The sequence below is a fragment of the Pseudophryne corroboree genome, chromosome 6 (assembly GCF_028390025.1).
Source record: "Pseudophryne corroboree isolate aPseCor3 chromosome 6, aPseCor3.hap2, whole genome shotgun sequence".
NCBI classification, from domain to species: Eukaryota; Metazoa; Chordata; class Amphibia; order Anura; family Myobatrachidae; genus Pseudophryne; species Pseudophryne corroboree.
In genome coordinates, this window is record NC_086449.1 from 748614447 (window position 1) to 748629651 (window position 15205).

At 45.4% G+C, this 15205-nt stretch overlaps 1 long non-coding RNA gene across 1 annotated transcript in view; it reads right to left on the reverse strand.

The window, feature by feature from the left end:
* The window catches only part of LOC134935657 (uncharacterized), a 42247-nt gene extending 39847 nt beyond the window's left edge, over positions 1 to 2400 (reverse strand). Inside the window, exon 1 of the long non-coding RNA XR_010180318.1 lies at positions 2286 to 2400. This is a non-coding gene — a long non-coding RNA (uncharacterized LOC134935657). The remainder of the gene's footprint in view (positions 1 to 2285) is intronic.
* Between the last annotated feature and the right edge of the window lie 12805 nt (positions 2401 to 15205).

Below are 15205 nucleotides of genomic sequence, written 5' to 3' on the forward strand. Positions count from 1 at the left end.
ATAGTTATTGTTACAAAAATCGGGTTATTGTTGTTGTGAGCCATCTTTTCAGAGGCTCCTTCTGTTATCATGCTGTTAACTGGGTTCAGATCACAAGTTGTACGGTGTGATTGGTGTGGCTGGTAAGAGTCTTACCCGGGATTCAAAATCCTTCCTTATTGTGTACGCTCGTCCGGGCACAGTATCCTAACTGAGGCTTGGAGGAGGGTCATAGGGGGAGGAGCCAGTGCACACCAGGTAGTCCTAAAGCTTTTACTTTTGTGCCCAGTCTCCTGCGGAGCCGCTATTCCCCATGGTCCTTTCGGAGTCCCCAGCATCCACTACGGACTATGAGAAATAGAATTATCGGTAAGTAAATTCTTATTTTTTTGATAAAATTTCACTACCCTACTTTCAATAGCTGGTAGACTGGACCTCCTGTCATAATACAGTAATTTTAACAACATTTGTTTCACAGAGCTAAAAAGAAGGGGGGGGGGGGGGTTATTGTCCAGTTAGTCATGACTGGTACAGAGTTTAGTTAATTCACAAATGGGCAAATCTGCATGGCATTGACACCGTTCAAGATGGTCAGAATGGATGTTTCCTAAAAGTATGTGGAAAAAAAGGTACTGTAATGCACAAAAATTTTTACATTAACTATTTGATGTTTTATTTTGTTCATTTGGTCCAAAAGTCTCATGAATGTGCATTTGTTGTTACAGAACAATCGGACAAGTCAAAGTGACCAGTTCTTGGTGTGCGGCAACAGCTACAAAGTTCTGAGAGATGCTCTTGGTAGAGCACTGATTGAATGTAAAGAACAACAAACTGCAACAGCCATAGAGGTATCCATAGAGGTATTCCTTTCAGGAGGACTTGTCCGCCTGCACATTAAACAAATCAATGAGTAGCATTTTTTACACATGGACTTTATCGTAATTTGAATTCAAATTGTAACTTGGCAGAAATAACAGCAAAAACTCTTGTATTTGTCATTCTGAGTGTTAGGATGCTTAAACCACCCCATTTTGTATCATCTATTCTAGGCATTACCTATTCCACCCAGGTTAATTCTACGTAGTGCACCCAAGACGACTTCCTCCCTGGTACCGTTCATGCGTGTACTACATAACCCATGGACTTTATTACCCCAAATGTCTGCACCAACCCTGGATTATGCTTATTGTGTTCTCTAGTATTTGGGGGGGGGTCTGTGTCTTTTTGTACTTGCTGTAATCAGGGCCGAAACTAGGAGTTTTGGCACCCGGGGCGAGCCATTAACTTAGCGCCCCCTCGCATTCATATATATATATCAACTTCATAAGGGCAAAGGGGATAGCTCGGCATTTTCATACTTTTTATTTTCATTTTTTATTTATTTGGGCTACGGATGAAGGAGAAATAAAATAATAACCCATATATTAATACATACATAAAATCACACACCAATACAAAATACATACTGTCACGCACACATACATTCACTCACTCACATACATACATACATACATACATATAATACATACATATAATCACACACCGGTACAAACATGTATAGTGACACATATATATACAGTGACACACAAGCACACATACAGATGGGATGTAGTTATGTGACCGCCGGTCACAGTACCTCCCCCTATATCCCGCCCCCTCACAATCCCGACGGTCGGCATGCCGACCAACAGGGACCACTCCCACCCCAGCGTGGCGAGCGCAGCGAGCCCGCAAAGGGGCTTGCTGCTCTCGCCACCTTCCCCCTTCCCCCCGACAGCAATCCGCTCCCGGGATACCAGCGTCGGTATGCCCGGTCACGCATACCACACCCATACAGATGCATACCTCCCAACTTTCTTTTCTTGTGGAGCGGGACACTCGCGCGGCTTCGCCGCGCGCGCTCCCGAAAAGGGGATGTGGCCTATGAAAAAGGGGCGTGGCTTCGCGGGAGGACCCGCGATCGCTAGCCACGCCCCTGTTTTCATCCCTGAGGGGGCATGTCCAGCTCTCTGTGAGCCGCTGGCATGCTCCCTCTCCCTCTGACTCCACTGAATAGATAAGCAGAGCAGCGATTGACAGAGCCTCCCAACTGCCCCCCCCCACCGCGGGACACTGTGGCCCGCGGGTGGGACAGCGGGACAGTCCCCAAAAAAGGGACTGTCCCGCGAAAATCGGGACAGTTGGGAGGTATGCAGATATGTAGTCACACACCTATTCACATACAATCACATACATGCACACATTCATACACACATATAGCAGTCACACACATACAGTGCTCCTTCCCTGAGTTATACAGTACTCACAGTTTAGGCTGTGCTACTGTTCTCCCCTCCTCTCCCCCATGCTGTTGCTGGCTGGCATGGCACTGTGTGTACAGTGCCGTTTAGCCCCGCCCCCTTTTCGGACCTCTGCATTTCTTGTTCACTGCAGCAGTGGCTGCAGACTTGTTTAAAGGTACTAGTGGGTGGGGGGGGGGGGGGTAGTAATTTGTCCCCTCTTGATGTGGCTCTGCTGTGCTGATCACAGCACGCTGCAGAGATGAAACTGAAAGTAAAGTACAGCTCCCGGCAGCAAGGGCTGCTGGGAGATGTAGTTTATTTCCAGTGTCATCTCTGCAATGCGGTGCGTGTGCGGCAGCTAGCAGGGTCTGGAGCCCGAGCTCCGCCGGCTGCAAGCTATCGCTGCCGCATAGGGAGGGGGCGTTAGGGGGGATTAAAGTGACAGTCTCGGCGCCCTCTCCAGTCTGGCGCCCAGGTCACATGCCCCCCTAGCACCCCCCTAGTTTCGGCTCTGCTGTAATACTAAATCCTCTATACTTTATGCTATGTTTTTTATGTCTGTAAAGAGTCTTTTAAGTCCTGCTTGAGGAAAGCACAACATAAAAATAAGATTTTAAACCTACCGGTAAATCTATTTCTCCTAGTCCGTAGAGGATGCTGGGGACTCCGTAAGGACCATGGGGTATAGACGGGCTCCGCAGGAGATAGGGCACCTAAAAAGAACTTTGACTATGGGTGAGCACTGGCTCCTCCCTCTATGCCCCTCCTCCAGACCTCAGTTAGAGAACTGTGCCCAGAGGAGATGGACACTACAAGGCAGGATTTAGAAATCCAAGGGCAAGATTCATACCAGCCCACACCAAGCATACCACGTAACCTGGATCATAAAAAACAAGTTAACCGTATGAACAATAACAGCAACGGTCCAAGACCGATGTCAACTGTAACATAACCCTTATTTAAGCAACAACTATATACAAGTCTTGCAGAGTTTCCGCACTGGGACGGGCGCCCAGCATCCTCTACGGACTAGGAGAAATAGATTTACCGGTAGGTTTAAAATCTTATTTTCTCTAACGTCCTAGAGGATGCTGGGGACTCCGTAAGGACCATGGGGTTTATACCAAAGCATCCAATCGGGCGGGAGAGTGCGTATGACTCTGCAGCACACTTAGCAAAAGTGTTTGACCCCGACCAAGTCGCCGCTCGGCAAAGTTGTAATGCCGAGACGCCTCGGGCAGCCGCCCAAGAAGACCCCACCTTCCTAGTGGAATGGGCCTTAACCGAATTTGGTACCGGCAATCCAGCCGTAGAATGAGCCTGCTGAATCGTATTACAGATCCAGCGAGCAATAGTCTGCTTCGAAGCAGGTGCGCCAATCTTATTGGCAGCATACAGGACAAACAGAGCCTCTGTTTTCCTAATTCTAGCCATCCTGGCTACATAAAACTTTAAGGCCCTGACTACGTCCAGGGATCTGGAATCGTCCAGGTCACTTGTAGCCACAGGCACCACAATAGGTTGTTTCACATGGAATGAAGAAACAACCTTAGGCAAAATTTGCGGACGTGTCCTCAATTCAGCTCGATCCACATGAAAAATCAAGTAGGGGCTTTTGTGTGACAAAGCCGCCAATTCTGACACTCGCCTTGCTGATGCCAAGGACAACAACATGACCACCTTCCAAGTAAGAAATTTCAACTCAACCTTGTTAAGCGGTTCAAACCAGTGTGAATTTAGGAACTGCAACACCACGTTGAGGTCCCACGGTGCCACTGGAGGCACAAAAGGAGGCTGGATGTGCAGCACTCCCTTTATAAACGTCTGGACTTCTGGAAGAGAAGCCAACTCCTTCTGAAAGAAAATCGAGAGGGCAGAAATCTGTACCTTAACAGAGCCTAATTTCAGGCCCATATCCACTCCTGTCTGTAGGAAGTGGAGAAAACGACCCAGATGAAAATCTTCCGTAGGTGCATTCTTGGTTTCACACCAAGACACATACTTTCGCCAGATACGGTGATAATGCTTAACCGTCACCTCCTTCCTAGCCTTTATTAAAGTAGGGATGACCTCTTCCGGAATCCCCTTTTTCGCTAGGATTCGGCGTTCAACCGCCATGCCGTCAAACGTAACCGCGGTAAGTCTTGAAATACACAGGGCCCCTGTTGCAACAGGTCTTCCCTCAGAGGAAGAGGCCAGGGATCTCCTGTGAGCATCTCTTGTAGATCTGAGTACCAGGCCCTTCGAGGCCAGTCTGGGACAACGAGTATCGTCTGTACTCTTCTTTGCCTTATGATCCTCAACACTTTTGTATTGAGAGGAAGAGGAGGAAACACGTAGACCGATTTGAACACCCACGGTGTTATTAGAGCGTCTACAGCCACTGCCTGAGGGTCCCGAGACCTGGCACAATACCTCCGAAGTTTTTTGTTGAGGCGTGACGCCATCATGTCCATTTGAGGAGTTCCCCAAAGACGTGTTATGTCTGCAAAGACTTCTTGATGAAGTCCCCACTCTCCTGGATGGAGATCGTGTCTGCTGAGGAAGTCTGCTTCCCAGTTGTCCACTCCCGGAATGAAGACAGCCGACAGAGCGCTTACATGATTTTCCGCCCAGCGAAGAATCCTGGTGGCTTCCGCCATCGCGACTCTGCTTCTTGTCCCGCCTTGGCGGTTCACATGAGCCACTGCTGTGACATTGTCTGATTGAATCAGAACCGGTAGGTTTCGAAGAAGACTCTCCGCTTGTCGAAGGCCGTTGTAAATGGCCCTGAGTTCCAACACATTGATGTGTAGACAGGACTCCTGGTCTGACCAAAGTCCCTGAAAATTTTTTCCTTGTGTGACCGCTCCCCATCCTCGGAGGCTCGCGTCCGTGGTAACCAGGATCCAATCCTGGATTCCGAACCTGCGACCCTCCAGCAGGTGAGCACTTTGCAACCACCACAGGAGAGACACTCTGGCTCCTGGGGACAGAGTTATTTTCCGATGTAAGTGCAGATGGGACCCGGACCACTTGTCCAGATGGTCCCATTGAAAAGTCCTTGCATGGAACCTTCCGAAGGGAATGGCCTCGTAGGCCGCCACCATTTTTCCCAGAACTTGAGTGCATTGGTGAACTGACACCCTTTTCGGTTTTAGCAGGTCTCTGACCATGTTCTGGATGTCCTGGGCTTTCTCTATTGGGAGGAAGACCTTCATTTGTTCCGTATCCAGTATCATACCTAGGAACGGTAGTCGAGTTATCGGAATCAACTGTGACTTCGGTAGATTTAGAATCCAACCGTGTTGCTTGAGCACTCTCAGAGAGAGCGCCACACTGCTCAGCAATTTCTCTCTTGATCTCGCTTTTATCAGGAGATCGTCCAAGTATGGGATAATTGTGACTCCATGCTTGCGCAGGACCACCATCATTTCCGCCATTATCTTGGTGAAAATCCTCGGGGCCGTGGAAAGTCCAAACGGCAACATCTGAAATTGGTAATGACAATCCTGTACAGCGAATCTCAGGTATTCCTGATGGGGGGCATATATGGGGACATGAAGGTATGCATCCTTTATGTCCAGAGACACCATAAACTCCCCCTCCTCCATGTTGGCTATTATCGCTCTGAGTGATTCCATTTTGAATTTGAATCTTTTTATGTACAGGTTTAGGGATTTCAGATTCAAAATAGGTCTGACCGAACCGTCCGGTTTCGGGACCACAAATAGGGTTGAGTAGTAACCTCTTCCCTGCTGGTGCAGGGGAACCTTGATTATCACTTGCTGTATACACAGCGTTTGAATTGCAGCTAACACTACATCCCTTTCCGATGTGGAAGCTGGTAGGGCCGATTTGAAAAATCGGCGCGGGGGCACCTCCTCGAATTCCAGTTTGTAACCCTGGGAAACTATTTCCAACACCCAGGGATTCAGGTCTGATCTGACCCAGGCCTGACTGAAAAGTCGAAGACGTGCCCCCACCGGTGCGGACTCCCTCAGGGGAGCCCCAGCGTCATGATGTGGGTTTTGGAGCAGCCGGGAAGGACTTTTGTTCCTGGGCACCTGCCGAAGCAGGTGCTCTTTTGCCTCTGCCCTTACCTCTGGCAAGGAAAGAGGATCCCCGACCTCTTCTGGACTTGTGCGACCGAAAGGACTGCATCTGATAGGGTGGTACTTTCTTTTGCTGTCGGGGAATATATGGTAAAAAATTTGATTTACCTGCTGTAGCTGTGGAAACCAGGTCCGTCAGCCCATCCCCAAACAATACATCTCCCTTATAGGGTAGTACTTCCATATGTTTTTTGGAATCCGCATCACCCGTCCATTGGCGAGTCCAAAAGGATCTTCTCGCCGAGATAGACATGGCATTGGCCCTAGAAGCTAGCAATCCAATGTCCCTTTGAGCATCCCTCATAAATAAGACTGCGTCTTTTATATGGGCTAGAGTTAAGAATATAGTATCCTTATCCATATTATCAAAGTGATCTGTCAGCTCATCTGACCAAGCTGCAATTGCGCTACACACCCATGCCGACGCAATTGTCGGTCTTAGCACAGCACCCGTATGAGAATAAATACACTTTAAGGTAGTTTCTTGCCTGCGATCTGCAGGGTCCTTAAGGGCCGCTGTGTCAGGAGACGGTAGCGCCACTTTCTTGGACAAGCGCGTAAGGGCCTTGTCCACAGTGGGGGGTGATTCCCAAATCTCCCTGTCCTGTTTAGGGAAGGGGTATGCCATATAAATTCTTTTGGGGATCTGCGGTCTCTTTTCCGGAGTCTCCCAAGCTTTTCCAAAGAAATAATTTAATTCATGAGATGTGGGAAAATTAATAATCTGTTTCTTTCCCTTAAACATGTGTACCCTTGTGTCGGGGACCGAGGGCTCATCCTCAATATGCAACACATCCCTTATTGCCATAATCATACACTGAATGGTTTTAGTCACCCTAGGGTGCAAATTTACTTCGTCATAGTCGACACTGGAATCAGAATCCGTGTCGGTAGTAGTGTCTTGTGTTAAGGGACGCTTTTGAGACCCCGACGGGCCCTGTGAGTCGGTCCAATCCGAGGAATGACCCCCTGATGTCCCCCCTAATTCAGCCTTATCAAGCCTTTTATGTAAAGATGCCACACTTGCATTCAACATATGCCACATGTCCATCCAATCCTGAGTCGGCACAACCGACGGGGACACACCACTCATTTGCTCCACCTCCTCCTTGGAGAAGCCTTCCGCCTCAGACATGTCGACACACACGTACCGACACCCCACACACACAGGGATTAACCTATAAGGGGACAAAACCCCAACCAGGCCCTTAGGAGAGACAGAGAGAGAGTATGCCAGCACACACCCAGCGCTTAAAAACACTGGAATATATATGACCAGATATCGCTTTTTATATATATAACCTCAATTCCCACTCACTGCGTCGCCAAAGTGCCCCCCTCCTCTTTTTTCCAGCCTGTGAAGTTTAGCAGGGGAGAGATCAGAGAGCCAGCGTATCTCATGCAGTTTCTGTGGAGAAAATGGCGCTGGTTAGTGCCGAGGATCAAGCCCCGCCCACCCGACGGCGGGCTTCGGTCCCAGTAATTCTATATAAAAAATGGCGGGGGATTTTAGGATTTACTGTCCCACAGCCTAATCCTGCTTTATATTGCCAAAAAATGAGGAAACTTGCTGCCCAGGGCGCCCCCCCCTGCGCCCTGCACCCTTCAGTGCCTGCTTGTGTGTGTGTACTGGGAGCAATGGCGCGCAGCATACCGCTGCGCGCTTACCTCATGAAGATCTGATGTCTTCTGCCGCCTGATGTCTTCTTTGCCTTCTCATACTCACCTGGCTTCTATCTTCGGCATCTGTGAGGAGGACAGCGGCGCGGCCCCGGGACGAACCCCAGGTGAGACCTGTGTTCCGACTCCCTCTGGAGCTAATGGTGTCCACTCCAGTAGCCTTAGAAACAGTGCCCAACTTGACAAGCCAGCTCTGCTTCTCTCTCCTCAGTCCCACGATGCAGGGAGCCTGTTGCCAACAGGACTCCCTGAAAATAAAAAAAACTAACAAATTCTTCAAAACAGAAAACTCTGGAGAGCTCTCTGCATTGTACCCTTTCTCCTCTGGGCACAGAATCTAACTGAGGTCTGGAGGAGGGGCATAGAGGGAGGAGCCAGTGCACACCCATAGTCAAAGTTCTTTTTAGGTGCCCTATCTCCTGCGGAGCCCGTCTATACCCCATGGTCCTTACGGAGTCCCCAGCATCCTCTAGGACGTAAGAGAAATTATTATTGTTGTTGTTGTTGTTGTTATTATTATTTTACTAGTTTTCACAACATGTTATATATTTTCTTTTACTTTACTTCTTTATGATGCTTTTACTGTCCGGGGATGTATTATGTCAAACATTTATATAAATATTTTCAGTATTTGGAAGTCTTGTGCCCATGTTTATTCATTTCCCCCATGCATACCCCAGAGTCTGTAACATTTGCAGTTTTTATGTATATACTTTAGTTTGTTTAAATACTGGTAACATATTTCCATCTGTGCTTTTTGGCAATGTATTTATATAATCAGGAAAATATGTTTGTTTTTTTGCCATGGATACCGCACCGTTCTCTGTACTGTATGCAGCTGTATCCAGAAATCAGATTTGTATTATGTTTAAGGAAATCAGCCATAAATAATGTGATTATACATGTTACATGAGCGTTTAGTAATTAATAACGTGATTACACAGCTAATTTGCTTAGTAAAAGTTACTATGCAATAAATGAATCACAAGGCGACGATGTTAGAAAATGGCACAGGTTACGTCTCTTGTTTACCAGACCTCTTGGTCTTATGGCACTGTTATTATTAGCAATAAACTTTTTTTGTCTCTCAATAAATTAGAATGTTATATACCACTTTTAATCAAATGCTCGGGCGTCTTAACAGAGGAGGAGGCCTGTGTCCGACATCCTCCATAGGGGCCCCCTTTTCTGCAGCTGGCGCCCGTCAGCGTAATAGAGTCTGAGCACTAGAGGGTGCACAGACTCTATTGCGCATGGTGCGGCGGCCATTTTCCCAGAGATTTTCTTACTGCACATGCGCAAATCTCCGTAAAAATGGCTGCAGCGCCATTTACCGGAGGTTTGAGGAGAGATGCTACCACCGGCGGGGGACTCTGGAGAGATGAGTATTTAAAAATGGGTGCAGGGTGTGTGGTGTGGGCCTCCCTGAACCCCGGGGGCCCGTGTGATCCGCACACACTGTACCCATTGTAGATACGCCATTGCCTACCATGCTGTACTTGAAGAAACAAGCACAATTGTTAATTAAGTTATAACAGCTGTGATATACTGTATTGAACTGCAGCCATGATTGTAATGAGCCATAATTTTATCTACGTTGTGATAAAGTAGAGAGCAGTATGCCACTATATCATTGCTCAGATGACAGACACAATAAGTCCCTGACCCTTTGTTTCTCTGTCAGTGTTGCATAGGCTCATTGTGACATACAGTATGTCTGTATTTCTGTACTCTTTTGTATACAAATTTCCCTAGCGCTTGTTTTGTTTCTGTCTGTCCCTTTGAAACAGGGCCCAGCCCAGCCACGGTTTCCTGTTAGTGAGGCCACCCTGTCACATGACTGACTTGCTAGTGACGTCACCACTTGTGTTATTTTTCCAGTTGATGGCAAAAGGCACCATTTTAGTAAATGCAGTATCACTTCCTGGGGGGAGGATAACCAGTGCAATGTTATAATGTCAATGAACATTCAGACATCATTATCGTACGGCAATGCCTGTAAATGTCAAAATGCAGGAACTGAGAGGACAAATAATCCCTGTTTTCCTGTGACTACCATGTGCAATGTCAGTGCAGGTGACATCACTTCCTGGTTAGAGGAGAAAGGCTAAACAGGAAACAAAACTGAACACCAAAACTGCACGGGTTTCTTTTTTTTGTAACAGCAGTAAGCCTTAACTCCTTCTGGCAAAGTTGCAGAAATAGATTAACATAAGGCCCACTTTAACAGGATTTTGATAAGCCAACTGTACCTATTTCAGGGGCCGTAGTAAAGTTGAATAATTTTTCCCCCCTGATTTTTTGTTTTTGTTTGCTATTCTCTATTGTCCATATTTGTCCCCATTGGTCAACTGTATGATATAATATAAGCCGCCCACATGTAAAATCACGCTTTTCATGTAATACACACAAAGCCATAATATCAACACAGCAGAGGGAATCAAAAAGATCATTCATAAATATTTTAGTTTTAAAATACTAACAGATCATTACTTGAAAACTATGGTATCTCAAGGTGGGTACACACTAGGCAACGTGCTCTATGAACTACGTCGTCTAGTGTTCCCCCTCCCAGGCCGTAACGGTCGGCGACCGGGCATACACACTGAGCGATATTACGTTCATATCACTCAGTGATGTCGCGCAACGGCCGGGCCGTACAGGCAGCTATTGGACGTTAGTCCAAATTGAGCTGCTTGCACTGTCGACAGCGAGGGTTGTTAACGACCCGCGAGGCCGCACATCGCTGGCTGGCAGCGACATACACATTTTTCGAGAAAGTGAACGTCGTCGCTCAGGAAGGGTGAAAATGAGAGACGTCGCTCATTTTCTCAGCAAGTGTGTATGCACCTTCAGTGTATGTGGGAAGACAGAAACAATTCCTGTGTATGCTCATTATATTCCATTTATCACACTGAGATTGTGCTGTGTGCGTGCAAATTATTCAATGGCATGCATGTTTTACGTATGTAAAGATCTTTCATTAAAGTTACTATGTACTGTCATTTCCTATTCGTATATACAGGTTGAGTATCCCATATCCAAATATTCCGAAATATGGACTTTTTTAAGTGAGAGTGAGATAGTGAAACCTTTGTTTTTTGATGGCTCAATGTACACAAACTTTGTTTAATACTCAAAGTTATTAAAATATTGTATTAAATGACCTTCAGGCTGTGTGTATAAGGTGTATATGAAACATAAATTAATTATGTGTATGTACACACACTTTGTTTAATGCACAAAGTTATAAAAAATATTGGCTAAAATGGCCTTCAGGCTGTGTGTATAAGGTGTATATGTAACATAAATGCATTCTGTGCTTAGATTTAGGTCCCATCACCATAATATCTCATTATGGTATGCAATTATTCCAAAATACGGAAAAATCCCATATCCAAAATTCCTCTGGTCCCAAGCATTTTGGATAAGGGATACTCAACCTGTACTAAGCTTTGTAATTTACAAAACATATGTGCTATAAAGTTAATTACAACATATACAATACATAGATGTCAGGATGGGAATTGTCAGAGGAGTTGACAGGATGCAATAGGTATAAATTACCTAGGCCTGGGCTTTTAAAGGGGCCAGGGAGGGCAGGAGTCCATGTTGGCAGCACAGACGGTGCACTAAGGTCATGGGATCGATTCCCACCATGGCCCTAACTGTGTGGAGTTTGTATATTCTCCCCGTACTTGCGTGGGTTTCCTCCGGGTACTCCGGTTTCCTTCCACAATCCAAAAATATACTGGTAGGTTAATTGGCTCCCAACAAAAAAATAATCCCTAGCGTGAATGTGTGTGCATGTAGTAGGGAATATAGATTGTAAGCTCCACTGGGGCAGGGACTGATGTGAATCGCAAATATTTTCTGTAGAGCGCTGCGGAATATCCATGCGCCATGCGTTATAGAAATAACTTGTACTAAATAAATAAATAATGTCAGTACAACTCTACATGGTGTGCTTAGATGTACAAAGTTGGACTAAGGATGTGAGTTATTTAGGCAGGTAAGAAAGGCTACTGTTATGGGCCCTACACATTAGGCGACCCGCCGCCGAGCTGCCCGACGGCCGATACAGCCGGCGGGCGACCCAGCGGTGGGGTAGGGAGGTGACGGCTCCGTAGCAGTGCATGCTAATATGGACGAGATTGTTCATATTGGCTTGCATGCATAAGCGACCCGGCACCAACAATGAACGAGCACGGGGCCGCGCAACGTTCATCGTTGGTACCTACACACTGCACAATATGAACGAGTTCTCGTTCATTAATGAACGAGAATGTTCATATCGTTCACTGAAATCTTTAGGTGTGTAGGGCCCATTAGCTTTTTGCTAAAGATTTAAATCTCATTTCTACACTGAAGCAGATAAGTATGTTATTTAGCAGAATAAATGCTAACATATTTTGTTAATCTTTAATCCAATTTGTGGAAAATATATTTTATATAATTCGGTGAACATTAATTTACTGCAAATATTTTAGCCATGGATGCTGGTAAAATTCCAAATTTGGCTTATTTGTCTTTTTTCCTCTTATCTTCTCAGAATTTTGTTCCAGTGTTTTTTAATGCTTCGCTAACGAGGGCCCCAGGGCAGAAAATTGCTGAGCAATAGGATGATTGTGGCAGCTGCTTGGCGGATGGCCCACAAAGCAATTCTCTTCAATGGACCTGTTAAAGGTGGGAGATATCTGTGAAATACATACGGAACTTGAGAATCCAGGAATTGATTGTGCTGTATTCAATGTTTTTGTTTTTTTTTTGCTTAGAGCTGCTTTTAACCCATTGTTTTAAATACTTGTGCAACTCCCACTTTACCATCTACTGCCTGGACTCCACTGCGGTACTGGATCCAGTTCTTGGGGTCCCTTGTGTCATATATCTACGATATATTCTATACCTCCCAGCATTTACTCAAGCAATATTATAGCATGATAACATTCACATCCTCTTCAACCCTCCCCAATGATGGCAAATTTCCCACTATGCCCAGTTCCTGGTTAAAGACCCATGCCCTCCCTTTTCTGGTGGTCAGTGAGTCTGTTTCTCTAATCTTTTCATTTTTATTGGACAGAAAATACAGGGTTGGTACAATTAATGAGGGCACAGGTCTGGTACAATTAATGGGCCAATACAGGAATTGTACAATTAATGAGGGCACAGCGGCTGGTACAAGTAATTTAAAAATACAGGGTTGGTACAATCATGAAGGCACAGGGCCGGTGCAAATAATGGGAAATTTTATATATATATATATATATATATATATATATATATATATTAAAAAGAAGGGGTGCACTCACCTGACTTCAGAGTTCAGCAAATTTATTTCATAGTGAACAGGAGTGTATAATCAGCCCATCAACGTTTCGGTCTTCATACAGACCTTTGTCAAGATAGCCAACCAGCTCATGTAACATGGCAGTAAGGAGCTGATTGGCTGGTACTTTATCACTGTGAAATGTATCACTTTTCAAGGCTTAGTACATCTCCCGCTATATTCCTTATCACATGGACACACACACAATTGCTAGGGTTACATTTTTATTTTTTGGGGGTCAGAATCTAATTAGCGACCAGTATGTTTTTAGAATGCGGGAGGAAACCCATGCTAAAACAGCAAATTCCACACAAGTAGGGCTTTGGCAGGAATTGAACCTAAGTGCTGTGAGGTGGTAATGCTAATCATTACACATACCATGCTATTCTAGAAAGATTTTCTATGCAATGGTCCCTCTAAGCCGAGTGACTTGTTCTGAGAATTTCATCCTAAAATATAATTGTTCAGTGCAACCTTGTACAAAGGACCAGTGTCGGACAGGTGCATGAAGGGCCCACCAGGGGGAATGCAGTGGTAGGGGCCCGTGCTTAAGGGGTGAAGCCCATTACCACAGGTTGAAGCCAGCCCTAACAGAGGCTTTTGGACAGCCCTACCTGATCCTCTAATACAGTAACTATATACAATCTGAGCGCACTTATTGGAACCTGACCCCCTAGAGGAGAGGGTGGGACCCACCAGGGAATCCCCCTGTACCATGTGGGTTAGTCCGACCCTGCAAAGGACCATTACAAATTCAGTTTTTAAAATGATGTTTCCAGATAGTTTATCTCAGAGGAAACAGTAATTCAATTAATTTTAATAAATGCCTATGAAGAATGGATAAATAGAATTTTCTATCTGAGCAATAACAAATGTCAGTATGTTTCACTGAGCAGTCATCTCACTTATAACTAGTATATATTTCCCTTTAAGAAGGATAATAAGAGACCCCAAGGGGCCAAATGCTTGTATGTGTTGTATATTTCTCTGTAAGTTCATGTTTGGTTCTACTAGTTTATGTTTAATCGTTTTGAAAAGTCTCATAGAGTTTGTTCATATAAAGCATTACAAGTAGAGAACAAATGGGGCAGGACATGAATCATGTCTAACTCCTGTAAGCAAGCATTTTCTACAAAGATTCTTTAACAAATATAGTACATATAAAACCTTTGTTATATCAGAACATTATTAACCACTTAACTGATGATTTATTTTTGCCAAAAACCGCTCCCAAATTATCGGGGGGGGGGGGGGGGGGGGGGGGGGGGTTATGAGTGAATTAGGTGAAGAACATGAATTTAACCCTATCCCAAATGATTTTAGTTAAAAAAAAATGTATGTTTTTTAGGTTAAAAAAATGTTTCCCCAAACATCGAAACATCGATCGGGAACATCGTGACATTGTCTGCAGCCGCTGGACGGAGGGGTCCTGCCGTGCACGGCAATCAGTAGGGGAGAGTGCAGGGAGGCAGAGGGACCTTCCGGTCCCTCTGACAGCAGCAGCGGAGGGTAGTTTCCCTTCCCCACCGCTGCTAACCCGCTCTATCTGACTGGTCGCATCCTGTGCAACCAGGTCAGATAGAGCACTTACAGGCATGGTCGCATCAGGCAAGTGGTTAAAGGTTCTATGTAAAATAGGGAGAAAAGGTCTAACTCTGTAATCCGTCAGAGTTGGCGATAGCTATTCCTGGGTATCACTTTGCATGGGAAAGCCTATTTAAGAAGGAGTACAATACTATTATTATTATTATTATTATTATTATTGATACAAAGCATTTGTTTTAACAAGGTAAACTGTTCTTCTTCCAGTCTCTACATAATTTTTCTTTACTTATTCCTTTAAT